The sequence below is a fragment of the Mycteria americana genome, chromosome 9 (genome assembly GCF_035582795.1).
Source record: "Mycteria americana isolate JAX WOST 10 ecotype Jacksonville Zoo and Gardens chromosome 9, USCA_MyAme_1.0, whole genome shotgun sequence".
Lineage (NCBI taxonomy): Eukaryota > Metazoa > Chordata > Aves > Ciconiiformes > Ciconiidae > Mycteria > Mycteria americana.
In genome coordinates, this window is record NC_134373.1 from 3,689,085 (window position 1) to 3,715,084 (window position 26,000).

The 26,000-nt window shown below is 43.0% G+C and overlaps 1 long non-coding RNA gene across 2 annotated transcripts; it reads left to right on the forward strand.

The window, feature by feature from the left end:
- Positions 1 to 1,268: 1,268 nt before the first annotated feature.
- LOC142414270 (uncharacterized) lies at positions 1,269 to 23,631 on the forward strand. Of its 2 annotated transcripts, none has more exons than XR_012777002.1 (3): positions 1,269 to 1,652; positions 18,222 to 18,414; positions 23,506 to 23,631. It is a non-coding gene; the product is annotated as an uncharacterized LOC142414270 (long non-coding RNA). The 2 variants fall into 2 exon arrangements; XR_012777001.1 differs by lacking the exon at positions 1,269 to 1,652 and adding an exon at positions 16,823 to 16,875.
- The last annotated feature ends 2,369 nt before the right edge of the window (positions 23,632 to 26,000 follow it).

Here is a 26,000-nt window from a genome sequence, read left to right on the forward strand (position 1 = left end):
TAGTCACAGTGTGGTATGTGCCCCGTGAGCCTTTTACAGTCTTCCCTTTGACCTTCGTTTTGCCCAGGGTACAGTCTTATTTGGTAGCCTTACTTAATACCCCTAACACCACCCCTGTTTTCTCATGGGGAGACACAGCCCTGTGAGAATAAGTGTGAAGCTGACATTTGCTTTGCCATAATTCCCGAGTAGATTTTTCGTTTGACTTGGGAAATCATATGTATTTGACTACAAGACTATGGAGGCCGTATAGACTAAGGATGTATTTGGGACCAACAAATCCGATGAACACACCGAGTCAAGAACTTGAGAGCCCTATTCTGGACTCTGATCATTTCTCTGTGTGATTTTGTATGTGCTGTTTAATAATAAACTCTAAAGATATTCTGAAGTGCTTCGTGGATGTGGAGCCTTCTGTCAAATAGCACACAGCACAAATATAACATACTGATCTACAAGGCCATGTAAAGATGGTTGGGTGAAACTTTGCAATTTTTGGCCACTTATTTGGATCAAGAAAAATGCAGCTAAGGCTGCAGCTTGTTTAAACCAAAAATCACTGTCGAAATAAGCAGAGCTACACTGATTTGGCAGAATTTCTGGTCTTTGATATTCTTAAAATATATATTGCTAGTAGCTGTATTTGCAGAGAAACCAGGCGCTTTCATTTTCATTGTACCTGTTAACTGCACGTGAATGAAATGCATTTTAAAAGTCCCATGGAGAAATAATCCCTTTTCTATTCTATATATTCAGAGACCTTGCTCACAGGGGCTTCTCTTCTTCAACAAAACCCTATCATGAATCACAGGCACCGGCTTTTTTCTGGTACTCATAAAATTTTATCCTTGTAATTACTGCAAATTCACTAATATGAATGAAAACACAATTAAGAAAACTTCATACTAGCCCACCACCGACTCCTCGATAACCATTTCAGCGCACATACACGTGAGTGGTTATGTCACATATGCATGCTGTTTGCAAAATACTCCATAGTAACCAAGAGAATTTTGGGGGATGAATCACCTCAATACCAGTTCTGCTACAGGTCAGCAAAGGAAGGGGAGGGAAAAGCCAACCTAAACAGCACAGGTAATTGATCTCAAATTCTTCTGTTTATACACCCAGTGCCCTGAAGGCATATTGCAAGTCCCTCCAGATTGCTAGAAACATCATCTCTTCTCCACGTTTCCTTAGAGACAGGGGTGAATCAGCCTGGAGAAAAGCAGCTGGAGCCGATAAAAATTCCAGAGGGATAACCTGGCCCCTCCACCTCTTTGCCTAAGACTTCCAGAGCAGGACTCTGCTTTCTCCTGTTACTTCAGCCTCAGGGACTGCTCTTTTGAGGGAGGAATGCAACACCATTGCACTAAAACTGCAAGAATCTCGGGGGGTTCCTCTTTCTCTCTGACATTTCAGCTGTTTCCCTATTTTCCCATGCTTTGTTTATCCTCCAGTATCTGTTGTTAAGTGAGTGGCTCAGGCAATCCTGTCTGTCTGTTCCTGCAGCTTCATTAATGTACAATCTGAGCTCTTCGATTAATTAATTCATTTCCTCTGTCCCTACGACATACAGAATTATTAATATCCTGGCGAGGCGCTTAGGGACCAAAGATTACAGGCATCATTTGCAGCCCATTGGATCAGAGGTAAGCTCTCATTGCGCTGGATCAGGACCAGGAACTGTGCAGCAGAGCTGAAATTTTATTCCCCAACCCAGCCTCTTTGCCTTCAGCGCATCTCCCCTCTCATTGTAACTTTGGGGTTACTTATGCAATAAAAGATAGTCCTGTTCAGATCCTTTCCCTTCCAAGCTCACCATTTCTGAAGAGATGCTCTGCTTGGTGTAAAATGCCCTAAATCAGCGATGAAGGACGAGACGCAGCCACCCTTGGAAGGCATGATAAAATATTCACCTGAAAGCTGCACAATTCCTGAACCTGTGGGCCTTTTTGTAAATGCCATCCAAATTACTTAGCAGGTTAGTTTTATTCAGAAAGCAAAGGAATCACAGAAGGGTCGGGGTATGTAAATGAATACAGTTAAAACCAAAATAAACAGATGCCTTCAAAAGAAATGGCATATTTGTTATCATTGACTTCTTGGGTTAGAGGTAGTGATCAGCAGCCAGAGAAATCTTTTCGGTTGTCTCAAACAATCCTTTTAAATTAATTTATTTTGTGCTTTAATATGTATGTTACTTTTGTCTCTTTAATGAACTTAATACAATCTACTGACTTTTTTTTTTTTATTCTAAATTCTAAGCCTCTAAGCTACTGCTACGCAGTTCCAGACATCGCGGGTGTATATTTAACATGTTAATATGTAACAGGTTCCATTCATAAGCCTCAATATATTCTGTAGCATAACGCAGCCAGAGTCAGATCCGCTGTAATTAGCTGAGGCTCCATTCAGGCAGAATGAAACTCAGCCTTCTCGTGTCTCTTTCTGGGGAAAGCCTTTGAAATCCACAGCAGACCGGAAAAAAGGAGAAGTTCCCTCCTACTCTTTCCAATTTCAACAAGTTGCCTTTTTTTTTTTTCATTCATGAGAATAGAAGCTATTAATAAAATTGCTGAATGAGAATGGTTAACCCCAAAAAGTGACACATACCTTATGCTTTGCAAGCCAACATGACAACAGTCAAAACAGAAATCAGCCTTTCAATACCTCAGCACATAACGCTGTCTGCAGTTTAAAAAAAAAAATATATCAGACAACATCATATCAGTTGCAGACAGATGAGTCACTAGAAAGCTTGAGACAAGCAGAGCTAGAGTCACCTCCAGCCTGCAAAACACTTCCCGTCTTTAATAAAAAGCAGTGGAGGATTCTGTCAATGAAGTGAAACGCCTGGCAGACAGATGCACGGGGCAAGAGCCCTGAGCTTCCCGTCCCCTCCCGGGGAAGGGGAAATGAGGGCGAAGAGGAATGGTGGGGGGAAAGGGAGAATGAGTTTCCCTCTGGCAGGCCTGCAGTTGGTAGAGTAACAAGATTTGCCCCTGAGCAAAGGAATGCGAAAACAGCCCTCACAAAAGACAAAGGTGGGATGAGGCGCAGACATTTTGGGCTGGAAGGTAACAAAAGCTTTGGCTGGTTGGATTTCTTACTCCTGTTTCATCAAGCAAACCTGACATTCTGCTTTTTCCCCTCTATCCCAAGGCTTCTTTGTGCCAGCAAGCACTAGTATCTAACAAAGTGACTAGGTGTGTTACAGCAAGCAGTGCTGGAGGGCTCACAGAAAGATTTGGGCATCTCTGCCTTTAGCAGGGTCAATCTATGAATGCAGACGCCTTCTCTCTCTCCTGGCCTCTCTGTTAACAAAGTCAGCAAAAGACCCAATTTCCAGGTCCTGTAGTGTCTCTAATTGAAAGCAATGCCAAGAAGAGGGAATGTTGGTCTCCTCAGCTAAAGGGATCCCCCTTCCTTGGTGCTGGAGACCTCTCAGGTGGGATTCACATCACAGCCTTCCTAAGGCAGCATGGGTCTGCCTACAGCATGAATGGCTTGGGTTAAAACCTACTCCTCTCTCGACTCAGCTTTATTTACATGGTTCCTCTGTTGACAAAATCTTCACTAGTCCTCCCCTTCCAGATTTTCAGCAGAGAAGGGAGAAATACAGCCAAAATTTCTGCAGCCAAACTTCTCTAACGTAGTTCTCATGAAAAAAAAAATCAGAAGAACAACTCCCATCACTACCTCCCCTTGCACTTCTCGGACCTCTCTTACAGGTTTTAAAGAAAAAGGGGCTGCACAACCTCAGACATGTCCTTTGCTGTCAAGGCTGTTAGACCCCAAGCCCCCTCATGTCCTGCCCTTTGCTACCATCTTCCCTCAGCAGCTCTGCCCCACAGCAGCAAGCCTGCCGTGAGATGCTTTCAGGGTGGAACAGGTAGGGCACAGCTCCCAGCCCCTGGAAAAACATCTCCGAGGGTTTGGCTTGCTAGTTTTGCAATAGATCCACACCCATTGCAAAGCAGCGCTCGAGGGCAACCGAGTGCTCAGCCTGGGGAGGGAGGTGGAAAGGGGTGGACAGGCTTAAACCAGGGCGGTTTGCTGGGCAAGAAGAGAAATCAAGCACCTGCACTGCAGCCAGGTGAGCCCCTCGGCTGACTACACATCTGCATGAATCTCATATGCAGCCATGCAGCTGGGGTACGAGCTTGAATTTCTGTCAGGCCTTTAATATCAAAGTTATTTCTTTTGGACAGCTTGCTGCGGTCAGAAACAGCCTTTACTGCCTTCGCTACGAGGGCAGCTGCAGAGGGAAGACGGTCAGTCTAAGAGTGCCTCTGTCTTCAGAGGCCAGTGAAGGTGCTGGACACAGGCTACAGCATGTCTGGGCAGGGGAAAAACACCCAGGCAGGTGAGGAGTGATGCACTGAGCCGGAGTGGCCTTGCCAGCCACATCCGGGTGGGCGAGAGGGAGAGCAGAGGTGGGTAGCCTGAGCAAGCGACTTTCCAGCCTGGGGAAGAAGAAGGAGAAGTTACATACAGAAAGAGGAATGTGTTTTACCTTTCATTTAAAGCTAGAGACACAGGGAGGCATTTTTCTCACCCATGGATATTCCGAGTTCAAAAAAGCCAGATGCAACCACTGGATTTAAAAAAAAAAATCCGAGCACAAGCGCAGGACCTCTTTTGATAAATAGTGCACCAAAGGGTGGTTCAGCCCTAGCTCAGGCAGGGCCCCTTACCTGACCCTGAGCAAGTCTGTAATTGATTTATGTTTTTCCTATCTGAAAAATAAAGACAGCTTCCTTATCACCCAGAGGTGAGGGGACAAGAGGAACAAACTGAAAATGAATGACAATGAGAGACGGAGAAGAGGGTCAGACACTTGGGAAGAACAGTACAGCATCCATTTGCTCTCAATGAGACAAAAAATAGGTCAGCTCTGAGCAACCAGAATACTTTAAAAACCCAAATGTTTATCCGTGTGAGCCCTACTTTGTTATTGCTTGCCCCCTCCCATCTTTGTTTTTGGTTTGGTGGTGGTTTTTTTTTTTTCCCCACTTCTTACCAAGATCAGGCCCAGTGTTCTAGACACTGTACAGGTATATATCAAGACATGCTCCTGAATATTGCAGAGCTTCAAACAAGCAAAGAGGGGAGGAACATGCACCAATACACTACAGAAAGCCTACGAGTTGTCCAACACCATGTAACTGGAGAGCATTCATCCAGGAAAGTACCTGCCTCAGATACTGTATGGTCAATGTGCCCTTTTTTCAAGCCCGCTGAACGGCAGTGAATGGCTAAGGGCTGTATCAACGTAGTGAGGGAATTCACATCTATTTGTTGCTAGCTGTAGAAAGTGTTCAAATTCAGGTGGCCAGGCCTGGGAACTTGCATGTAACCCTCAGCTGAGCCTTATATCTGAGCCAGGATCCTCTAAAGTTTTTCACGTTTTAAAACAGCTCTTGAAATTTTGCTCTCACTGCCAGTTTTATACGTTAGCTGGGTAGCCAGCCAGGCTTGTGTTATTCAGCACATCACCCTATCTCTAAGCCAGCCCAGTGCAGGCACTTACTTTCTGTCCAAGGAAAACAGGACTCTCTGACCCTCACGGTTATTGCTGATTAGCCTGACAGCCTGCTCTCGACTGACTTTCCCATGGAGGACTTGGGCTTCACCATTCCCTGACCTGTCGGGTGTTCCCATCTAGGGAGGGAGAAACACGCCTTAAACCTGGAAATGGCCTAAGTTACACCACAATTAGTTATTGTTCCGTCACCAAACTATCCCCTGGCTAAAAGTTTCTAATAAGAAAACACAGCTTCCTAACCCTTTTAGCTACATGGGATAAAGCAGCCCAAATCAATTTCCTTTACGGACATCTGTAAAATGTTTCATTTTTTAGGATGGCGTAGGTGGCTTTTTGCCCTTGTTTGAGTGGAGCTGGGGAGGCTCCCCATCCCCAGTGAGGCTCCCCGACCACCGGCTAACCATTTCCCTGCCACCTTCCAGCTGCTCAGGCTCTCAGCAGAGCTAGAAACAAGATTTAATGTGCATTCAAAGCACTCTACACATAGTAGTTAAACTTCTCAGCACGTAAAGTAGAGTTATTATTGTTCTACTCTTGTCTGAAGGCATTTCCCCACAATACTCAGGTCCCCAATGAATAAGGAGTGGAGTAGCCAGTGCTGTTCCCTTGGGGACACCTGGCCATGCAACATCACAGGGAATAGCTCTGCCTATGCTCTACTCTGCAGCAGAAGATGGAGCAAAAAATTACCACGTTATCTCCTATATATACCACTGATCCCTCTCAATCTCAAGCATCCCCCTTTCCAACTGTTAAGTTCCAAAGAAAAAAAATATCCTTTTTTTCCTGTGAAAAGCATCACCTTATAATAAATTGTGTTTAGTTATAATTTCCTAGTTTCTGGCAAAAAAAACCAACCCAAATGCCCATTTATTTTTTTTTTATCCCTAAGTGAAAAGGGGAAAAGATTCCCCATAGTAACTCAGTCATTTGCTGCCCTTTGCAAAGGACTGAGTTAAGACAGGGAATCTTCTTTACACAGCAAAGGACTAGCCCATCCAAAACATTAGCAATGGTGATACACACACTACCCAACTCCTCTGCTTTCTAATAACACAAATACCTTGAGAGCCATAATGGTCATCTCTGTGTAATTTCAAAAGCATCTGAAGAAAAACGATGATGAGGAAGAGAGGCAGGGAATGCTAATGGTGTAAAGTTTTAAGTGTGGATGCAAGTGCTTTATTAAATATTGTCCGCCAAATGCTCTAATGCTGGAGGAACTTTGCCAAGCAGGAATTTGGCTCTGTGTTCTCCTTTGTCCATTTATCGGGTTTCTTCAAGCCTTATTCCAGCCCTCATTTTAAGGTATTCTGGATGCACAAGTAGGTCTAAGATAGTGATGCCTCTATTAAATATTTATGAAGTAAGGCCATTAGGGTTTCAAGAAATTCATATGCTGGGCCCAATCCAGCAAAAGACTTAAGGAGAATTTAACTTTTCAGTAAACAACTAGTCCCTGCTGCTCTGCACAATGGTTACACTAAAGATGCTAAAGATTTTAACAGGGTTGTTGCAAAGATACTCTGCAAGTCCCAACTTCATTTTCTGACAATCATGAATATAAAAATCATTACTTCTTCCTTCATCCATTGACTGTTATTTACATTAGCCGATTCCTTCCTTTCTATAACTCCAAACCATAAAGTCTCCTTGTTTGACTAGATAATGAGCTACCAGCAAGTGATGTATATTTAAAGCATCTTCAAAGAGCCTCACAGTCAACAGGACCCAAAGTTACTCTATACAATCCGCTTGCTTGTTTATGAAACTGCAAAGCAAGCCAGCGTTTTTATAGGCCTATTCAAGATAAAACCCATGTTGAAAAAGACCAGTCTGATAGCTCGAGTATTTTGAACACCATATATAACAATAACTGTGACGGATATCTTGATTAAAATGAAAAGACACTTCAGAGTTGTCCCTGCTGGGACTGGCTGGCAAAGATGTTGCCCGCACAGACTGACGCAAGCAGACCATGGGTAACTATAGCAAACCTGAACCAAGGAAAAAGGGGGGATTAGAGCATGAACGGCTCAGCCATGAAAAGGCCTCCTATCTGTCAAAAGGAAAATAGTTGGGTTAGATGAAATCCAGCTATTTAGCTAGGTCAGATCCGACAAGACACAATTAAGGGTAATTTAACCCTAAGAAGCATCATAGACCCACACATGGCCATGCTCAGCGGTGAGAAGGTACCAATTAGGTGTGTCCACAGGCTTCCCAGGCTCCCTGCTCACCACTTCACTCACTAGCAAAGATGTTGCACATGAGTTGGAACAAGCTTTTAGGCTTTCCACTCATGGGCTGCTCCTATTTGCCACTGGAGTTAAGGACTGATGCTGAATTTATGAAGTCATTAGTATCCTTTATATGCCTTTCATGCCAAAGCCCTTGGATTCCCTCTCGTTTTTCCTCCCAGGCAATAAGTAAGGCCACCACTGTTTGGTACAAGCCAGGCGTGATTCTCATAAAGTGGTTTTCGTTGTAGAAACGCTTCAGGGTCAAGAAGACCTTTCTGGAGCAGCAGGATCAATCACACACAGGCCAGTGGCTCTGAGTATAGTTGAAGGCTGGCATTTCCTATAATTAATAGCTTATATTTAAGACTATAATCACCCCTCACTAACCTGGCGTGGTGTTTCACCTACTGAAATTCAAGCATCCAAGTTAGATGCACCGCAAAGCGTATGGGGAGATTTCTTGCCACAGAGCAGGAATTGCCCTGCATTGGGAACTGCACCAGAGTAGTTCCTAAATCCCATCTTCTCACGACTTTGGCACCTAACCCTAAATTGCATCCAACTCCTTCCACTTGTGATTCCCAGCCCAAAAGCTTTCCTGGGAGCTTATCTTTTAAAGGCTGAAGAGTAGTTGTATGGTCCCCTGCTTCACCTGACAGTTCAGTGCTTGGTGGCAATCGCAGGAGTTCAGCTCATTGCTAGAGGGACTTAAACCTGCTGATTCTGCTTTGCAGGAAACTGCCCTAGCACCCAGGTTTTTGTGAAGGTAGCGTGCTCAGTCCCCGTTTCGCAGCATACCATAGCCATTAGGCCAGGAGAAGTGAGCTGAGAATTAGCACGACTGTTACTTAGTGTTTTGGACAGCAATCTGGAAACAGAGAGAGTTTGGGCACAGGACCCTAAGCTTGCAAATAATTTGACATGTTTAAATGGGACTACTCCATCCCACCATCAACATTTTACAAGCTAGGAGCCAAAATAACCATGGGGGAAGGAGGGGAGCAATGTGCTAGGTTCGACTCACCTTGGAAAGACCCAAAGCTCAACAGAGCTCATCCTTTGAGTGTGCTATAACCATAATTCCTTGGGTAGGGGCAAACGCTGCTGTTGCCCTGAGCTGTGCTGGGCATCCAGCCTGCCTCTGCCCAGTCTGAGAAGGTGCACTAGCTTGAACCCTGTGTGTAAGACAAACCAGAGGATAGCTAATTTATGGATGAGGATTAAGTAAGGACTGAAATGTCTGGCTCTGTCCAGACCACAGGCATACCTAACTACGAGCAGGATTTTAGGTGGTTGGTGAAGTCAGCCCGTGTCAGCCTCAGCAGCTATGCCAGCTTAAACAGCTCCCACCTTCGCCTGTCTCCAATCACCCCCTCTGCTTTGACAGCCCAGTTGATCTCAGGGCTGCCCAGGACACAGCATTAGTGAACAGATCAGGTTAGACTTTCCTTCTAGGATTATTTTATAGCCTGGAACAGTTCACTGACCCAATTTACCATGCTGGGTTACCAAACAGGCATGCCAGGCACTGGGTCAGAAACAAGCAGGTAAAGGACAGGGATGCTTTAGGCTATTATTGCTACTGAGGAAGGGACCAGTGGGTCTGCCTCTGGGATCAGCTGCTGAGGCAGCAGCTGAGTGAGGATCCCTTTTGAATTCAGGTGCTTTCAGTCTCTTCTGGGGCAATTCCCTCATTTTGAGCTAGGGAACCACTGGCAGACAGACTGTAGCATTGCTCAGTTAAGTTACGCATAATTAACATTTAAACCTTCCCTGTGACAATGCCTCTGTGCCAGCCTTCTAGATGCACTTTTCCCTAAAATCCCACTAATTTGCCAGTATCATGCTGTTGATGAGTTGCTCAAAACTGAACACATGTTGCTAAGGGCCATAAACACAGAGCCTGTTACCTCCTTGTCTCAGAAACCAGTGCTTCAGGGCACTGAGCCTACCATTTAATTAACAGTTATCAGTGACGGGAATTGTATATATTGCAGAAGCAGCCAGTGTAGAAACACCATCTGAGCAGATGTGTCAGAAAAGGGGATCTCTCTCACCTCTGCAGCCCGTGTAGCACAGGGATCTCTGGGTTAGATCTCTATTGCTGTTTTAACCAACACACTTGTAAATGCAAGGCTAATTCCAGGACACAAAATATTTGTGGTTTAAGGCTACAACACAGCTCTAGGTAAGCCACAAATGTTTGTGTCCCAGAGCAAGCATTTCCAGGGTGTCCAGACAATCCAGGAGAATGAATTTGATTGAGCTGTCAGGCAGATGCACAGACTCCTGTCTAGACATACAAAGCACACGTCAGGACAGGGCAGGTGGACAGGACACACATATGAGGAGAATGTGGGTGGCAGCAGGAGATAGCGAAGGGAGCAGTGTTGAACAGCGTAGCAGATGCCTCAGCTTTCCGTTTGTCTAACCAATGCCAGACAGCCTTGCAGGGATTTTATTTGGCAGACAGACGTCCTCCTTGGTCTTCCTTGAGGCCACATCCTGTCACAAGCCTGCATGCGATTTGGTATTTGCTATCGTGCTTAAGAATTCAGCAACACAAGTATGGCCACATAACAAAAACTGGATTCAAGCAGAGAAGATAATTTGGGGATAAATGCGGCTTTTAAACGTTTGCCCCCAAATTATAACTTGTTTCCTTGAAGGAAATCTATGGACACTTAACTCTCAAAACCTGGAGCCTCATCCCCTTGTTGGGGATTCATCTTGGTCTCTTTGGGAACTAAAGTGGAAAGACACCATAGACACAGGTAGCCAGGACATGGCAGATTGGTTGTTCAACTACCTCTGACTCCCAGGGGACATGGCAGTGTTGGATTTCTCAGGTGAATTATCACCAGCTCAAGTTGTTTGGGGGTCTTTGATCACAGAGAGAGAAACAAGATAGCGATTAGGCTGCAACACAAGACCACCTCTTTCACTCTTGCCCCAGATTTAAATGGGACAGATGGTCCCAAGCAATGCTAAAAGCTCAGGCTAGGCAGATCTCAAGCCACTGCTGAGCAGGATTTGCCTGTCAAGATACAACTTAGCAACAAAACTTCCCTGGATCATTCCAGCAAAGTATCAATACATCCAGCTGGACATCTGCCCAGACCAGAGTTGTTCAAACAGCCTTGCTGGAGAAGTAAGCGCCCCAGAAGTCTCCAGTCTGCTTTAACAAACTTTTCCTAAAGCTGGAGTCTCCCAAAAGCTTTAATAAAAAAAAATCTCTGCACCCAGTCATTAAAAAAAGGCAGCACTGTGTCAGTGACCAAAGGAAACTGCAGGTCCCTCACTAGTTAAAAAAAGTAATTACAGACCTTTTTTGTAAAAATGTTCCCCTGCCAATGGAAACATAAATTTTTAATAATTTTTTAAGAGGCTGGTTTTTTTAATAACCACTCTATAAAGCAATCTGGGAATAAATATCCATTAAAATCAGATATAGAACTCAATATTAAAGAAGAAAAAAAGAAACACACTGGGTTTAACTTGGTAAACTTTCTCTTCCGTGTTCCTGGACCCCGCAGAGCTGCCTCACTGTGCTGCGCTCTGCAATCTTTTCAGCAATTCCCCCATCTCCACTAAAACCCAGTAGCGCACATAAACTGGACAGGCCAAACCCTCCAATGGTATGGAACCACATGGCTTTTTGCCAGATTATCCGGACCTTCAGCCTCTGTCCCCTTTTCCTCATTTTTCCCAGCTCCCTTCTTTCTCATTTTCATCTGAAAGGAACCTAACACGAAACAGTCCTTATACACAAACTCCGGAGAAATCCATCACAGCACTTTGGGCAGACTAGACTACAACAGAACTGCAAAGAAGAAAAATGTCTAAAAAAAAAAGCATATTTTTGCACTCGCATATCAAGCAAATCTCTAAGCATGAGCACTAAAATACAGCCTGCACTTGAGAACTCTTTTTTTTAAAATAAAAATGATTATGTCCAGACAGAACCAAAGAAAATCCCACCTTGCCACATGAGCAGTGCTCTCCCAAGACGGCTTAGTGCCCACATCCCTTGGGACACTAGCGCAAACTGGAGGTATGAGGAAGCCAAAGGAACAAGCTGGTTAAATTATATAAACCTGTTTTGCTGGTATAAAAATAAACAGCATTTTTAATTATTTTTGTTCTGAAAGCATTTAAAGCAGACATTGCTTTTTTTCAAGCCTTCCCAAGGTTTTTAAGAAGGTTCCCCAAGTCTTTAATGCAAATATTAAGAGTACATTCTGACTACCAGAAGACAAAAATATTTTGATAAACAATTTTGCTGGAAGTTTTATAACTTTAAAAAAATATTTTCATAAAGAATACTTTTACAGAGGTAGCTTTTTGTGGAAAATTTTGTTTTAAAAAGCCCATTGATCTTCACACAATTTTTTGGACTGCTGCTAATGGGATGAAAGCTGCTCCTATTTATTTATAAACAGGAATTTGTAGGCAGAAGTTTTGGGGCCCATGCAGGTGTGCACGGTAAGCGCAGCCTCACCCTTGCCTTCAGCTCCACACAGCCTTGTCTGGCTGCACCTTGATGCCAGTTAGATTTTTAACAGGGAAGAGGATTATGTTGATAGAGTTGTAAGGACAAGGTGGTCAGCACCACATTAATACAGCACAGGAGCCCACAGCAAAGGAGGAGCTGCGTTTGCTGACAAAATAGCATAGACATACCTTGAGTTTCCTATTGTAAAGTGCAACCCGTTAGTCAGGATGCTACAGTAGTCATCCAAATAGTGGGGCAGTGGTCCTGCATTTCCACAGATGCAGAGCTCATGGCAGGGGCTGGCGTGCCCTCTCCATGTTCCTGGGGGTCCAGGAGGAGTCATGTCTCCTTTGAAGTACGATTACAGCTGTGCAAATAATTACATTTTGGTTCCCTGGCTGAACTTGAAAACACGGTATTCTGTTTCAGATCCATCCAAAATGATTTAAAAATTTTGAGTGCACCAAAAAATAGAATTCATCCACCCCCCACCCGGGGTCAAATGAAACATTGCATTCAGCACAGAAGGAAAGAGATAAAATATTATTTTTAATATTTTAGTCAGGGACACTACCCGCAGCACACTACAAAAACATATGCAACAGAAGTGAAGCAGCTTCATTTGAAGGGCTTGCAAATCAGAACTGCAGATCCATAGCATCTTTCAGAAGGCATGAAGGATTGACACAGGGCCACCTTGGCACAGACAAGACAGGCAGTAGGTATAACAAAATGGCTATAGATCTCACACCTACTTCGCCCGGGTGCCACCCTGATGCTTTACTACGCCTTCCCTTTCCCCATGTCCCTTCCTATAGCAGCCCCAGCCACTGACAATTAGAGGACAAGACTGCTTCAGGTGTCCATCTGAGAAGCCCTGAGCCAGCTTGAGATAGACACACTTCCTAGCCCAAACACTTGAGTTCACACATTGCTGGTGCATTCGCCAGCTCCGCAGCTCGAGCGCCCCAGGGCAGACCCCATTCCAGCCAAATTCGGCCATGACCTGCATTCAGTAAATGGGTTCCACATTCACACATAGGATAAGGCACATGAAAAACATGCAGTCCTTGAAGAAGTCACTCCTGCTGGAATTGGAGTACATATCCCCTTTTGGAGAAGGGCATGGGCCAATTCAGAGCTAGTAGTCTCTTTCCAGAAGGTCACATTCATGCATTAACATGAAGGTGTGAAAATCTCTCAAACACACTTTATTCCTGCCTGTAAGGTCCAGAGCTACCTCCACATTTCCACTACAGAAGGAGAGGATCTGGACCAGCCAGACACATGCCAATTCCCCCATCCCAGCTGAGGGCACAAGAGAATTGCAGCCTGTTCACCCACTGGGAGGGTTCAGGGTATGTAGAAGCTGGTCCAGGGCCAAGGAGGATCCTGGCTGCATGTTATCTTGCTTTCCCTTGGGAGGCCAAGACCTGCTGATTTCAGTGGCTGCTGCCCTTTTTTCCTAGAACATAAGAGCTGGGATGAGGGGTGTGGAGGAACATGCTTATCACCCTCCCTTGGTCTGGAATTGCTCTCGTGCTACTAAAACCGCTCCATCCACATGCTGTCTCCTTCACTGCAGGGTGATAGCTGTGAAGTTGGTTCTTGCCTGGTATTGCCATGTGGTTTCTCTTCTCTTTCACAGGAGAGATTTGCAAAGGAGACTATATCAAGCCCCTGAAGTTTGTGGAGAGGGAAAGGCGCTCGTAAGCCATGTGAATGCTAAACAGCAAAATTAGACCCTAGAAGGCCAAATTCAGCAAGTCTGACAATACTGTGCAAAGGGGAGTACTGTCCCCAACCATACAGTATTTCCAAACATGCTTGGAAAATAATGTTTGCTACTTATGTCTTTACTACCAGTATCATCTTAAAATAATCTGGAAAGTGACTTCAGCTTATTAAAATTAACTTTCTAAGAAGCTGACATTTATCCCCTTCCATAAAGGTAGAAGAAGCCATCAACAGCATTGCCATCACTTGCTCTACAACCACGCATGAAACACCAGCTAGGACTCGCACAGAACAGAGGAGCCAGTGCCCTGAAAGGCCTCAGCACTTTGAGCTCGGTTTGGAGAAGCCCCTCCATGCCAGAAGAGCCCCATAGAAGTCAGTGGGAGTCCATATGACTGAGATTTTGTGGCCAGATCTGGACTTACATAGATGGGGTGGATGAAAGATGACAGAAGTAACAGAGGCACTTGTGTTCACATTGCCTGACAGCTAATGCCAGTTCTCATCCCTCGGGGACCACTATCCTGGCCTGACTGTGGCAGTGCAGCTCCTGCTATTATCATGAATATAAGTCTGCACATAAGTCTCCTTAAAACAGTTTGCATATGAAGTGAAACTGGCATACTTTGGCATAGAAAACCATATTTAATGAAGGACTGGTTTAAAAATGCTTGGGAGTTGCCAAGAATATTTCACCAAATCAGAATAGGCACTTGGCCAGGCTCTTGCTGTTCCAGATGCACTAACGTTAGGCTCCTATTCCGAGAGGCTGGATGACTCAACTGCAAAAACGCACTGCAGCCCCAGGCTTAGCGTAACGGGTGGAGGAAACAGTCTGGTCCAACACAAAGACATAGACAGAGTCAGTGGGAGCCTGTGCATTGCCTTTAGTGGCCTTGGATCTGGACCTGGGTGTGTTTATATTCCCAGCACATATTTCTCTTCCCTACCAATATCCCAGCACCACATAAGCAGCCTGGGACACTTTCCCCAAATCTTCCTCTGCCATATCCTCAGATTTTAGTTTGGTGATCGGAAGTCAAACCTCTCCTATATTTTTTCCAGGTTCGTTTTCTCTGTTTCATAGCACAGAATAATGCCAAAACATCCAATGTTCTTCAGTCCCTGCAGACTCAAGTCCAACAGTGAGAATAAGACAGTTTAATTTCTTGTCCTTTAAGTCAAAGCTGCAATATTGTATCAGGAAGCACTTTTCTTCTATTAATTGTTCAGATTTATAAGGCTTCAGCTAATTGATATTTACCTACCTTGCACATACAACAAAATGAAAAAGTGACATCATAGAAGTCCATAATAAATGTCTTAGGTGCAAAACTGTTTGGAAATTTGTGATTTAAGGTCTAGATCTGCCATCCAGCTCCTGACTGCAGTTGAGGATTGAACAGAAATGGTCTTGTATTCAGCAGCTTTAACAAGATATGAGAAAAGGGCCCAAGGCAAAGATGACAGGGGCCCAAGGCAAAGATGATGAATTGGAGAAGTAGAAGGCACAAGATGGAGGATCAGTCACAGCAGAAAGGGGTCCTCTGTGTTTGAAGATTGCTTGCACCCAGCCTAATTCAAACTGGAATAGATTCACTGTCCTCAGCTCCCAGATTGAGGATAAAGAACAATGAAGACATAATATTAATCAAATGGGTCAGGTCCTCAGTTAACACAAGTAAGTCCACTCCTGGTCTGATGCGATTGTGTAGCAGTAAGTTTTAGACAGCAGTTCAGTCATTCTTGGGACAGGAGTTATCCTGGTTTACAACGCCAGCAGACCCCTGGCCAGCAGCCACTCTGAGGCTGAATCCTGCACTGCTGAAGGGGTGCAAGGCTCCTTTTGCATTCAGTAGGTTTCCATCCTTATAGCCCATGTATTACAGATTGATTGTGCCATAGTCATGCCATGCTACTGGAGTATACTTCACTCCTTGTGCTGATACTCCACTCAAAGTTTCACTGCAATGCACAGACCCTGAAAAAGTAAGTGTGCCTGTGGTTCTTGGAAGCCTAAAGTTAAACTTCTTAATAGCATAACAAAAACAACTGAGAGATTATTCAGTGCATCATCCATGGCATTTATTAATATTAGATCACCCATGTTCATTGGCTGCTTTTCTCTTCTGAGTAGCCATCAGTAGAGATTTATTTCCTTCCAAATGATTTCTCCCTTCTTGAGTCAGAAGGGACCTATGTGAAAAAGTCATCTTTTGGAAAAATACAGTAAAAGAAAAAAAATCTATCCCTAAATTGCTCCTTTTCAACACAGTCTGAATTACAGTAGCTTTTAACAGAGTAGCAGAATAGCTCAACATACAAGGCTTCCTTTCTGTCGCAGAAGAGGCTAAGACAGAAAGGTAAAACTTAATGTTTACATCCTTTTCTAGACAGATGGTTGTTTTTCTTCTCTAACCAAATATGTATATCTGGCCTGTCTCCAGTGCCCCAGTGGTGGTGCTGTCATACTTTACTCTGTCTCCTGAAAAAAAAAAGCTTTTCCTAACATACCAAGCTAGACACTGTATTTTCCAAGTCCACCACTTGAGCAGTCACTGCTTACCCTTTCAAAACCCTGGAAATACAAATGACAGCATCTGAGCACTTATTGCTAGCACTGTTGCATCTTCTCATGGTTCAAATGTCTTCAGCAGTGAAACTGCTGCAGATTAATCTTCTGCAGCTCCTTCTGTTAAACAGGGTGAAAGGTGTAAACTGCCCATTTACAGCTTTCTCTATAAATCTTGTTTTTCTCAGGGCTCAGAACCTTGCTGATGAAGAACTGAAGCAAAGGGCTTTCCATTGACATCAGCAAGAGTTGGATCAGGCCTGAAACAGCTATAAATGTAAGCTTTCTTTGCCTCTAACAAAACTTGTGAGCTTCTGTGCTTGGAATTTTGCACTTTTCAATCCAAGCTCGTCAGACTCTCACTCTATTTCTGGAAGCTTTCAAAAACATTCCAGGGAGCGCCTTTCTTGGGCTTGCAATCATATAACGTATCTTTACATCCAGCCACTAAAGTAGTGAAGGCAATAAATAAATAAATCTGCAAATTCTACCTTTCTTCAGCATGTCATTAATTTGTAAGCGGCTCAGACAGCAGAAGGCTATAATCACAATTATGCTGTACTTTCCTGGACTGAGAGATTGCAGTTCTGCTTTTTATTAGGTGGACGGAGCCATTTGCAAGGGATTTCACCTTAAGTCAGAAAATCTGCCAGCACATGTCTGGGTTCACATTCAGTCAAAGCACCATGTCTATGTCATGCATTTACTTGGGCCCTGTGAGCATGTCCTAAGCCTGGTGAAATATAAAAAGAAGCCTTTCCAAAGACTTAATGGATTTTGAGTTAGGCAAAAAATACTACTGTTAACGTTGCTCTTGAAACGTCTGTTTTCCTTCATATCACAGAGAAACAGTTATTTGGCCTATGCCATCTGTAGTTCTCTAGTTGAGGTTCATCACTGCCTTCCTGTCAGCTTCCTTCTAAACTAGTGGCAATTACATGAACATAATTAAGACATCATCATCCTCTAAAGTCTAATTAGCACGTCTCAAAGCAACAGTTCCACCACATATCCCAAATCAAGTGGAACTTCATTTCAAGCACCCAAGTGATTTTGGGCTGGTCTCCAGAGAGCTGATCCATGCACAGTATTATCTATTTCCATTAGGCAAGAATAACCTGAAGTTAGGGCTAATGCAACATCTTCCTAGGGAATTCCCTATGTCCTTTCCCTACGACCACAAAGGATGAATCACTTTGTCTCATTTTACAATATAGTACAGACACAGGAAGTTTTGAAGATGAATGGAAGGGTCATATATACACTGCATAGATAAAATTAGTGCGAGAAAGACATTTATTTTTCACAGGCAGCCAACTTCACCTTACTGTAATATAAAACCCTGGTAAACTTCATGTGAAGAGTGGACATGTCTATTAAGGTAAATATTGGTGGAACATGATCCTAAATTTAGTATTTACGTTACATGGAGCTATTTCAAAGAGTGATTTTTTTTTCTCTATTTGAAATGATCATTAATAAATCCCACCACAAGTTTAAAAATCAGAACTCCCAAAATACTGAAATTGGGACTCTCACCTTCATTTAAACAGTAATCATGCAAGTGTAAGCAAGCAGAAGGATAAATAGAGCCATCATCCCTCCTTTCTCTTTTCTTTATAGCCCAAAGGGTGAAAAAAGCAGCAGAACTGGGAAGCCATCTGCAGGGATGAAGTCCAGCCACCTCTGGATGCTAAACCACAGCTCTTCTGCTACGTTGAAGCACAGATTCTGCTCAGCTTTTGATGGGGACAGGGTCATGAACCTAGAGGGCAACAGGCAACAAGAGGCCACAGACTCAGAGTTGCCTGTATAGGTGAGTTGTCTACGTGTTTCTGTATTAAGCACTCTGAGGGCTGCTACAACAAGCAAAGCTGAAGCAAGATTTCAGATGCCTCCATTAAATCTTAAAGCGTGAGAGCTCTGAAGAATGAGCAGATCATATCCTTCATGCTCTCCCATGGAAAGGACTCAGCACGGAGTTGCATCAACCCAAAGATAATGAAGTTGTGTTATTATGTGTTGCCTCTGCAAAGGGAATGTAGAGACAGTCCTTTGTGCTGTTGTACATTGGGAAACCAACGCCAGCTCATTTTCAAGCATTTACACAGCTATCCCCATGTTGCTGGTAGTTTCATGAAGATGCTGTCAAACTATCTGTAAAACAGCAGAGGCTCCCAGTCCTTTTGGATCAATGAGCCACGGTTTCATGCTGTGTGTCTCAGGAACCTCTGCATATCTTTACCATTAAGCTTTAAATAGAAAATGCCAGAAAGTTGATGTAGTTCCATGGAGGTGAAGCTAAACTTTTTCCTGTTGACCAGATATTGTCATTTTCCCCTCATCAAGATCTGTGGGGCTAACCCTTCCCCAGTTTTCATAACAGAAGGGGTCTGGATTCACAGTTAATTTCTATTGATCCCTGAAGCAGATTACAGAACTCAGGATATTTAAGTTAAGACTTAACTCACAAGCAGCAGCTGAATCAAACATCTTTAGGCAGCTCCTAGATAGGGACAGTGTGCCATAATGCACACATGCTCTAGTTAATCAGGACATCCCAAATGATATATTGCCTTGATGATTAAGAGGGACTCAAGACCTCTTTTTAATCTATTGATTCACAGACCTGCAGAAACAGCATGTCCCCACTTCCATAAGAGACATATCTTGAAAGTGTTGCATGTCAGGATATCTTGATAGGCAGAAGGGAATATTTCTGGGCAGGAATCATAATTCTTTCCTGACTGCTAACATCTGTTTGCTAAAGCCTACAGAACTTCCCTGGAGTTTTGAGGTTTAAAAACATTGCTTGAAGATGACATACTAAATATTACGAAAATGTGCCTCACAATCCACACCCAAAACCCCCCAAAGAACATTTCATATTTTGAGACTTTGGTCAACAAAACTTTTTTGGACTGTTTTTAGTTCCTTAAATGATGGGTGTTTAATTAAAAATGAGCCCACGTACCAGAATTGAGAGGGAACTAGACAGCCATAAACCCACAAGGCCAACTTTGAACTAGACTATGATGGGAAAATAGTGGTTATATCCAACACCACCATCTTATTGGGACCTAGGATCATTTGCAAGCACACTCATTGAGCCACCATGTATAGGTAAACAAACAGTAGACGGCTATTTCCCATCTCAGACACTCTTGAAAGGTCTGCAATAGTGCGGTGTACTCCAGTAAACCGTCACCATTCAGAAGGGCGCTTAATTCATCTTTCAGCATAGCTGTGATTTGATAGCACATTGCTGACCTTCTGCAGCCATCACTCCTCTTCCTAGGGTTTATTCATTGACACTGTTCTCCTGCAGCCTGCTTTTTCTGCACTAAATTTGCTAAGCCTTTTCTCATTCTTCCCTTTCCCCTAAAATCAATCCTGTCCACATTTGTGACTTATGAAGCTTCTCCCCCTCATCCCTCATTTGCTGTGTCTCACTGAATGACTTGCTCGGATGGATGGACCAGCCATTTTTAAGTTCCCAAGTAGAAACTCGCATGTCTACAAATCCAGGAATGGGCAAAACATGGTGAAGAAAGGGGCCTTTACCAGTGCAAGTAACTAGAGAAGTGTACTCCTCTCTGCTGATAAAACAGAGCTAGGCATACAGGTCTATTTAAATATAGGTGACCTCTTTTTTGGAAAGATCCATAGGGATACAAATTTCTCCTTAAAATTCATGGGAGTAAAATGCCCAAGCATCTCCAAAGATCTAGCCCTCATTGCCTTTTGAAGAAAAAAAACCAAAACAATCAAGCCCAGAATACTAGCTCCTCAAAGGAAAGAGGATAGAAATCCAAATGGTGGCTCAGGGGATATAATGTCTCTTAGGTTAGTTCTGCAACACAGCAGCCAGCCTTTCAGCTTCAGCCTGTTGAATCAGGAAGTTTTTACCTGTCTTGGAGGACTTGCATACCATGGATTAGACTACAGGACCATCCAAGCCCAATAACTCCCTCTAACTGCTGCAGCCAGCTACATAAGGAAGCATATGAGGACAGGCATTTAGCAACACCTCCCATTATTCTCACCAGTTTTGGCCATGCTGCTTCTTGAGCCAGAGTCTGCATGCTTAAACAGACTTTGTGTTTAATAATGCCCAAGAAATCTTCTTTCCAGTAATTTCTCTAAAGCCTTTTTTGGATTTCAGTAGTTGCTTGGCAACTTTTGGCAATGACTTCCACACCTGATTCATATGTTGTGTGACAAAGCACCTCTTCTCATTCATTTTGAAGAATCTAGCTAGTAATTTAATTTGATGCCTCTGATTTTTGAACCATGAGTGACTAAGCCTTCCCCAGTGACCTTTACCCTGCAGGTCATGAAGTTAAAGATTGTTTTCTTGTTCATCTCTTCCACATTGAAACAAACAACGCTTTCAGTCACCTCTTGTACAAAAGCCATTCCACACCCTTCATCTATTTTTGTCCTTCTCTGTATACTTTATTCTTTTATTTTTGAGTATCAAATACTGCATGCAGTTCTTAAGGGAAGGATGTGCTGAGGATCTATATGTTGCCACAAGTTTGGTTTATGCTTTTTCCTGTCCTGGTAGTTCTTAGCATCATTCGATCTTTTTGTTACCCAGTTGAGTTGCTATTTTCATACAATCACCTATTACATCTTTTACTGAAGAAGGTGGGTTTCTAACTTCTAGTGAGCGGGAATGTTTTGATTTGCGCATGCACGATGAAATGCCAGCCTGGTCAGAGAGGGGATAGAGCCATATTAACCAAGGCAATATGGTACTCTAAAGTGACAGTCCCTCTTCACGTTCAGGAACCGACAGAGCATCTCAACACTGTGCTGTGAGGCAAACCTAACGTGTCACCTCAAGACCTGGATGTGAACATAGTTCTTGCAATCAGACACTGTCCACCAGCAAAGGACAGAGCAGGACTTCATCCTTTAAGCAGGCAATGGGCAAACATCAGGTTGACCATGATGCATGTTTATATATGTATAAATATATATGTTTATATAGGTATACATAGAGAAAGATTTTTTTTTAAAGTCAGTTTGAACTTTATTTTTAGGCCAGCAGAAAGCCACAGATGAGGAGGCCTGCTCTTTGGCAGTGATCCAGCTGTGCACATTTTCAGCATCTGGAATGCTAATGAGTCCAGCTCTATTAAAATGAGCTCCTTACCACTTTGCTTGTGCCAGCTCCCTGAAACAGCAGCCAAAGAGCACTTAGCGTAACACTCTTCATAAAAGATTAAAGGACAGCCCAAATACCTGTTAAAGCTGCTCTCCAAGGTCACTTTCAGGATCTGACTTGCTTTCAGGGTCAGATACACTTGGAGCTAGAGCATCCGAAACTGGCAGTAAGGAGTTACTAAAATTTGTAGCCAGTGAAGAGATATCAGAACCAGACCATTAATGAAGTCAGCTCACATGCTGGTATGGCTCAGCATCATCTCTAGTACTCTGCTGGGTTTCTCGTATAATGATGTCTCAGCAATCTTCATACTAGACTTAAGAAGCACAGACTACCTACAAAAAGCATCCAGTTAAGTACTGGACTGAGATTCTCATTTAGCGCTCAACTCTGCTGTAGGCATGCACGCCCTTTCAGCATTGATCTCTGCAGGTATTTTGCACCCCTTGTTCTCTTCAATTTAAGAGTTGGAGACTCTACAAATCTGGATCTTAGATTTGCCGGGGGTTTCCCTTCTGCTCTAAGGACCTAATTTCTCCTATTCTCAACCTTACCTGTTTAAAGCAACAGCATTTGAAGTGGGAAGTGTACTTAGGTGTCCCTAACTCAGACTTCAATATTGGCTGGGTTGCAAAAGGTAAATCACTGTCTAGTATGTTCAGAAGTTAATTAATACAGCAATAGGCAGCACTAAGCACTAAGTTAATACCATGGTTTACATTGATTAGCTGTGCTAGTTTATGAGTAAATAACTACAACCATTCTCTTACTCCTTTTTTTTGGAAAGCTCTGAAATTTACCCTATTAAGTCCAACATTAGGAGATATGCTCCTTATTGCCATATTATTTTTCCTGAAGATATTCATTTGGTAAATGCCACCGTAAGCCATATTCTTTATTCATCTGTAAAGTCTGAGCACAAAGCCTGAGTATTTTCAGTCTGTTTGGATTCTTTACATTTTGCCCAGCAGTTTAATAGATATTACAAGAAGTTAAAAAATGAGAACAAAAACTGAGAACAAAAGCTGAACAGTTTGTCAACAGTTTGACCTATTCTGGAATATGAAATTTCAAGGAAAAACTCTTACCACTTTGACCAGATTAATTCAAGAGCCAGGGAAAAACAAAAAAACCCACAGATTAATTCAAGGGCAAGGGAAAACAAAACAACCCATAAAAGTGAACTCCCTTTCTCCAACAAAATTCAAAGTTTTGACAACGTCAAATCTATCTATTTCTCATGTTCTTTTCCCTTGAATCTGTTGGAGTCTACCAAAACACATTGGACTGGTTCAAATCAGGGTCTTCAGCTCTGATGAGCCACGTGTAAGTGATTGGACCAACAACAAGTGGCCCCCTTGAAAGATTGCTCAGCACACAGCCGGCTCCGTGGTTCCTCATCCCCTCTTCTCCACATCAATAATAAGAAATCACTTTGCAACCAGAGTAACAGATGGAAGGGGAAAAATAAATCCTTTGCCTTGCCTGGGCATGCACTGAGTAAGTGGACAGCTTCACCATCGTCATACAATGTAAAGCCTGGGGCCCAGGTTACACGGGTCACCTTCTGCCTTTTGTTTTAAAGAGGCTATGCTATTCCCAAGTTATAAAAGTCTTCCAGGCACAAATTAATGTACTTTCCTTTCTCCATACTTCTGTTACCTTTGAAAGCCTTGCTTTTGTTCAGGTTTATGTCATGATCTCATAGGATGCAATGTTTCTTGTTTATAGGCAAATGGAACAAGATTTTTGCCAAATATGCCAGCCTAGAATATGCCGAGTGCATTCACTGCAATCAAACTCTGAAAAGGAGGCAGGGGGATGTTCCCTCTTTTATATCCCCATGGAGAAAAGCATGTTTCTTCCACTAAGCTACAGCAAAAGATAAGGCCATTTTACCAATACTTTCCCAAACTCCATTTCCAATCATATTGACAGTAATTGACAGAACCTCACCCCAGCACCAAGACAGCCATCAAACATGACAATATGAGCTTTTAAAATGAAATCTAAAAACTAGGTCTGTCTAGACAGGAAAGGATGAGTAATCAAGCTCTCCAATCAATCCAGCTGCACAGGTTTGTAAGGATATTTGTTTTAGCCAGCATTTCACTTCTTACTGGCAAGTTCTACCTTATGCTGATACTCCTATTATGCTTAGGCTTAATTTTCTAACCCCAGGCTTATAAAGCCTCTAATGAGAGGGGTCCCTTCACTTCCAACCAGCAATGCCTTCCAGCTTTGCACAGCTCCTGTTTCTCCTGGACTAGAGAACAGAGAAAACTTTTTTATAGATAGTTAAACTCTAATCTGGTGAGTTATCTAAACATATGCCTAACACATGAGTAATCTCAGTGAAGTCAATAGGGCAGTCACATGCATAAACCTAAGTATGTATTTAAATACTTTAACTGCAAATTTAAGATATAACTATGAAGGCCAATTAAAAAAAAATAGTGATCTTTATCTGACATCTACAAGTGAAAAGATCAGTGGCAGGGAGCTGTGGTGGTGGTAGAAGTCACTAGTGAGTTCACAAGATTACTAAATTGATGAGGCTGGTCTAAAATGGCAAATTCAGGTGTCTGGAATAAATGGTGATCAAAGGTCCCAGCCTGGTGACCGAATGGCAATGTGTTGTCAGCTAACACCAGCTCATTATCAAGGTCTTCCCAATTTAAAAGAATTTGTTGAACACTAATTAGTATCTTCACTATGTTATAACCTAAAAGCCATACTCCAAAACAGACAAGGCAAAAGAGTGACTTTTGTCAGAGGTAGCCACATTATATTAGCGTTGTACAACACAGCTGTGCTCTTCCTTCCCCACTAGTTCAAATTCTTTAGGACTTTCAGTGTGACTACTACAACCATTAAAACATAACAGAGAAACAGACTGAGCAAATACAGGGAGCCAAGTGAATACAGAGGATGCAATGGCTCTTTCTTTGTAATGAAAACAAGAATTTTGGTAACTGAATGCCTTGAACTACATCTACTGCTGCAGTCAGGAGCCCTCTGCAGGGGGAATCCCATGGGAGCCGATTCTGCCCATAGGACTCCACATCTGAGATCAGCCAGTTCACCAAGCTTTATTAACTGCTCTTCTTTTTGGACAAGGTGTGGTCTGATTTTTCAAAACTCAGGAAAAAGTAATAATATTCTCTGGAGGAGGGGGGAAACCTCAGCCTTCAAAATGCTTAAACAAACTCAGGATATTCTCATAGTCATGAGATTTTGATCACTCCTTTGCTTTCCAATATAACCAAACATCAGTCAAAGGTTTTCAGAGGCTATTCAAGCCTTTAGATAATTGGTGGCTTCAGGAATTTTAAGAAAGCTTAGCACTAACTACTGCTCTCAAGGCATACATTGCACAAGAGGTTTCAATGTGCTGGACACTGTTTCACCTTCAGCCACTTACGGATCCACCCATCTCTATCATCCCTATTAACAACCCTGAAGTTCAGAGGTAACCCCATTTGTGGCCATCTTTGTTGGCTCCCTCCAGATACAAACAGAAGACATTGGTCTGAAAGAAGTAGGTCAGGTTTCCAAGACTGCTAAAATTGCTCCCCAGATCAAAAGACTCAGCTTCCAAGAGCTTTGGTTCCCAGAAAGGGACCAGCTCAGAGTGGGTGGCCACTTGGTAGAACTGCTCAAAACGTAAAACCATCATGACTTTTTTCCATATGTGTATATATGTATATTCTAGAAGAGTACCTATATAATAGAAGAGTTCCAGAATTTTTCTTGTATTATTTGTGGAACCAGAGTATTCAGTATCTTCAGATATTGGACAACAGCCCAACTCCCCAAAGTTTCACTACAACAGACCCTTTGTCTGAGAACTCATTACAAAGTTTATTATTAATTGCTCAGTGCTCTTACGCAGAGGTGTCAGTCATTCAGCTGAGGTGTAGACACAATACCCAATGGCAGAGGTAACTAATTACAGCTCCCTCCCCTCTCTCACCTCCAAACTGTCTGAAGCGAAGCAAGAACATCCCACAAGCAAACTCACATTTGCCCACCTATCTGCCTGGTGGGTGGGCTTCAGCACACAGACATTTTGCTTGCCCGTGCCAATGGTGAACCCCTACATCTTCGTGCGGAAAGCAACCAGCCAATAATCCATATTCTCCTTTTAGTTCCTTTGGATGAATTCAACTTGTTAGAAAAGGGCTTTTGGCTCTGATAAGCAGAGGAAATGGAAAAGCCCAGCT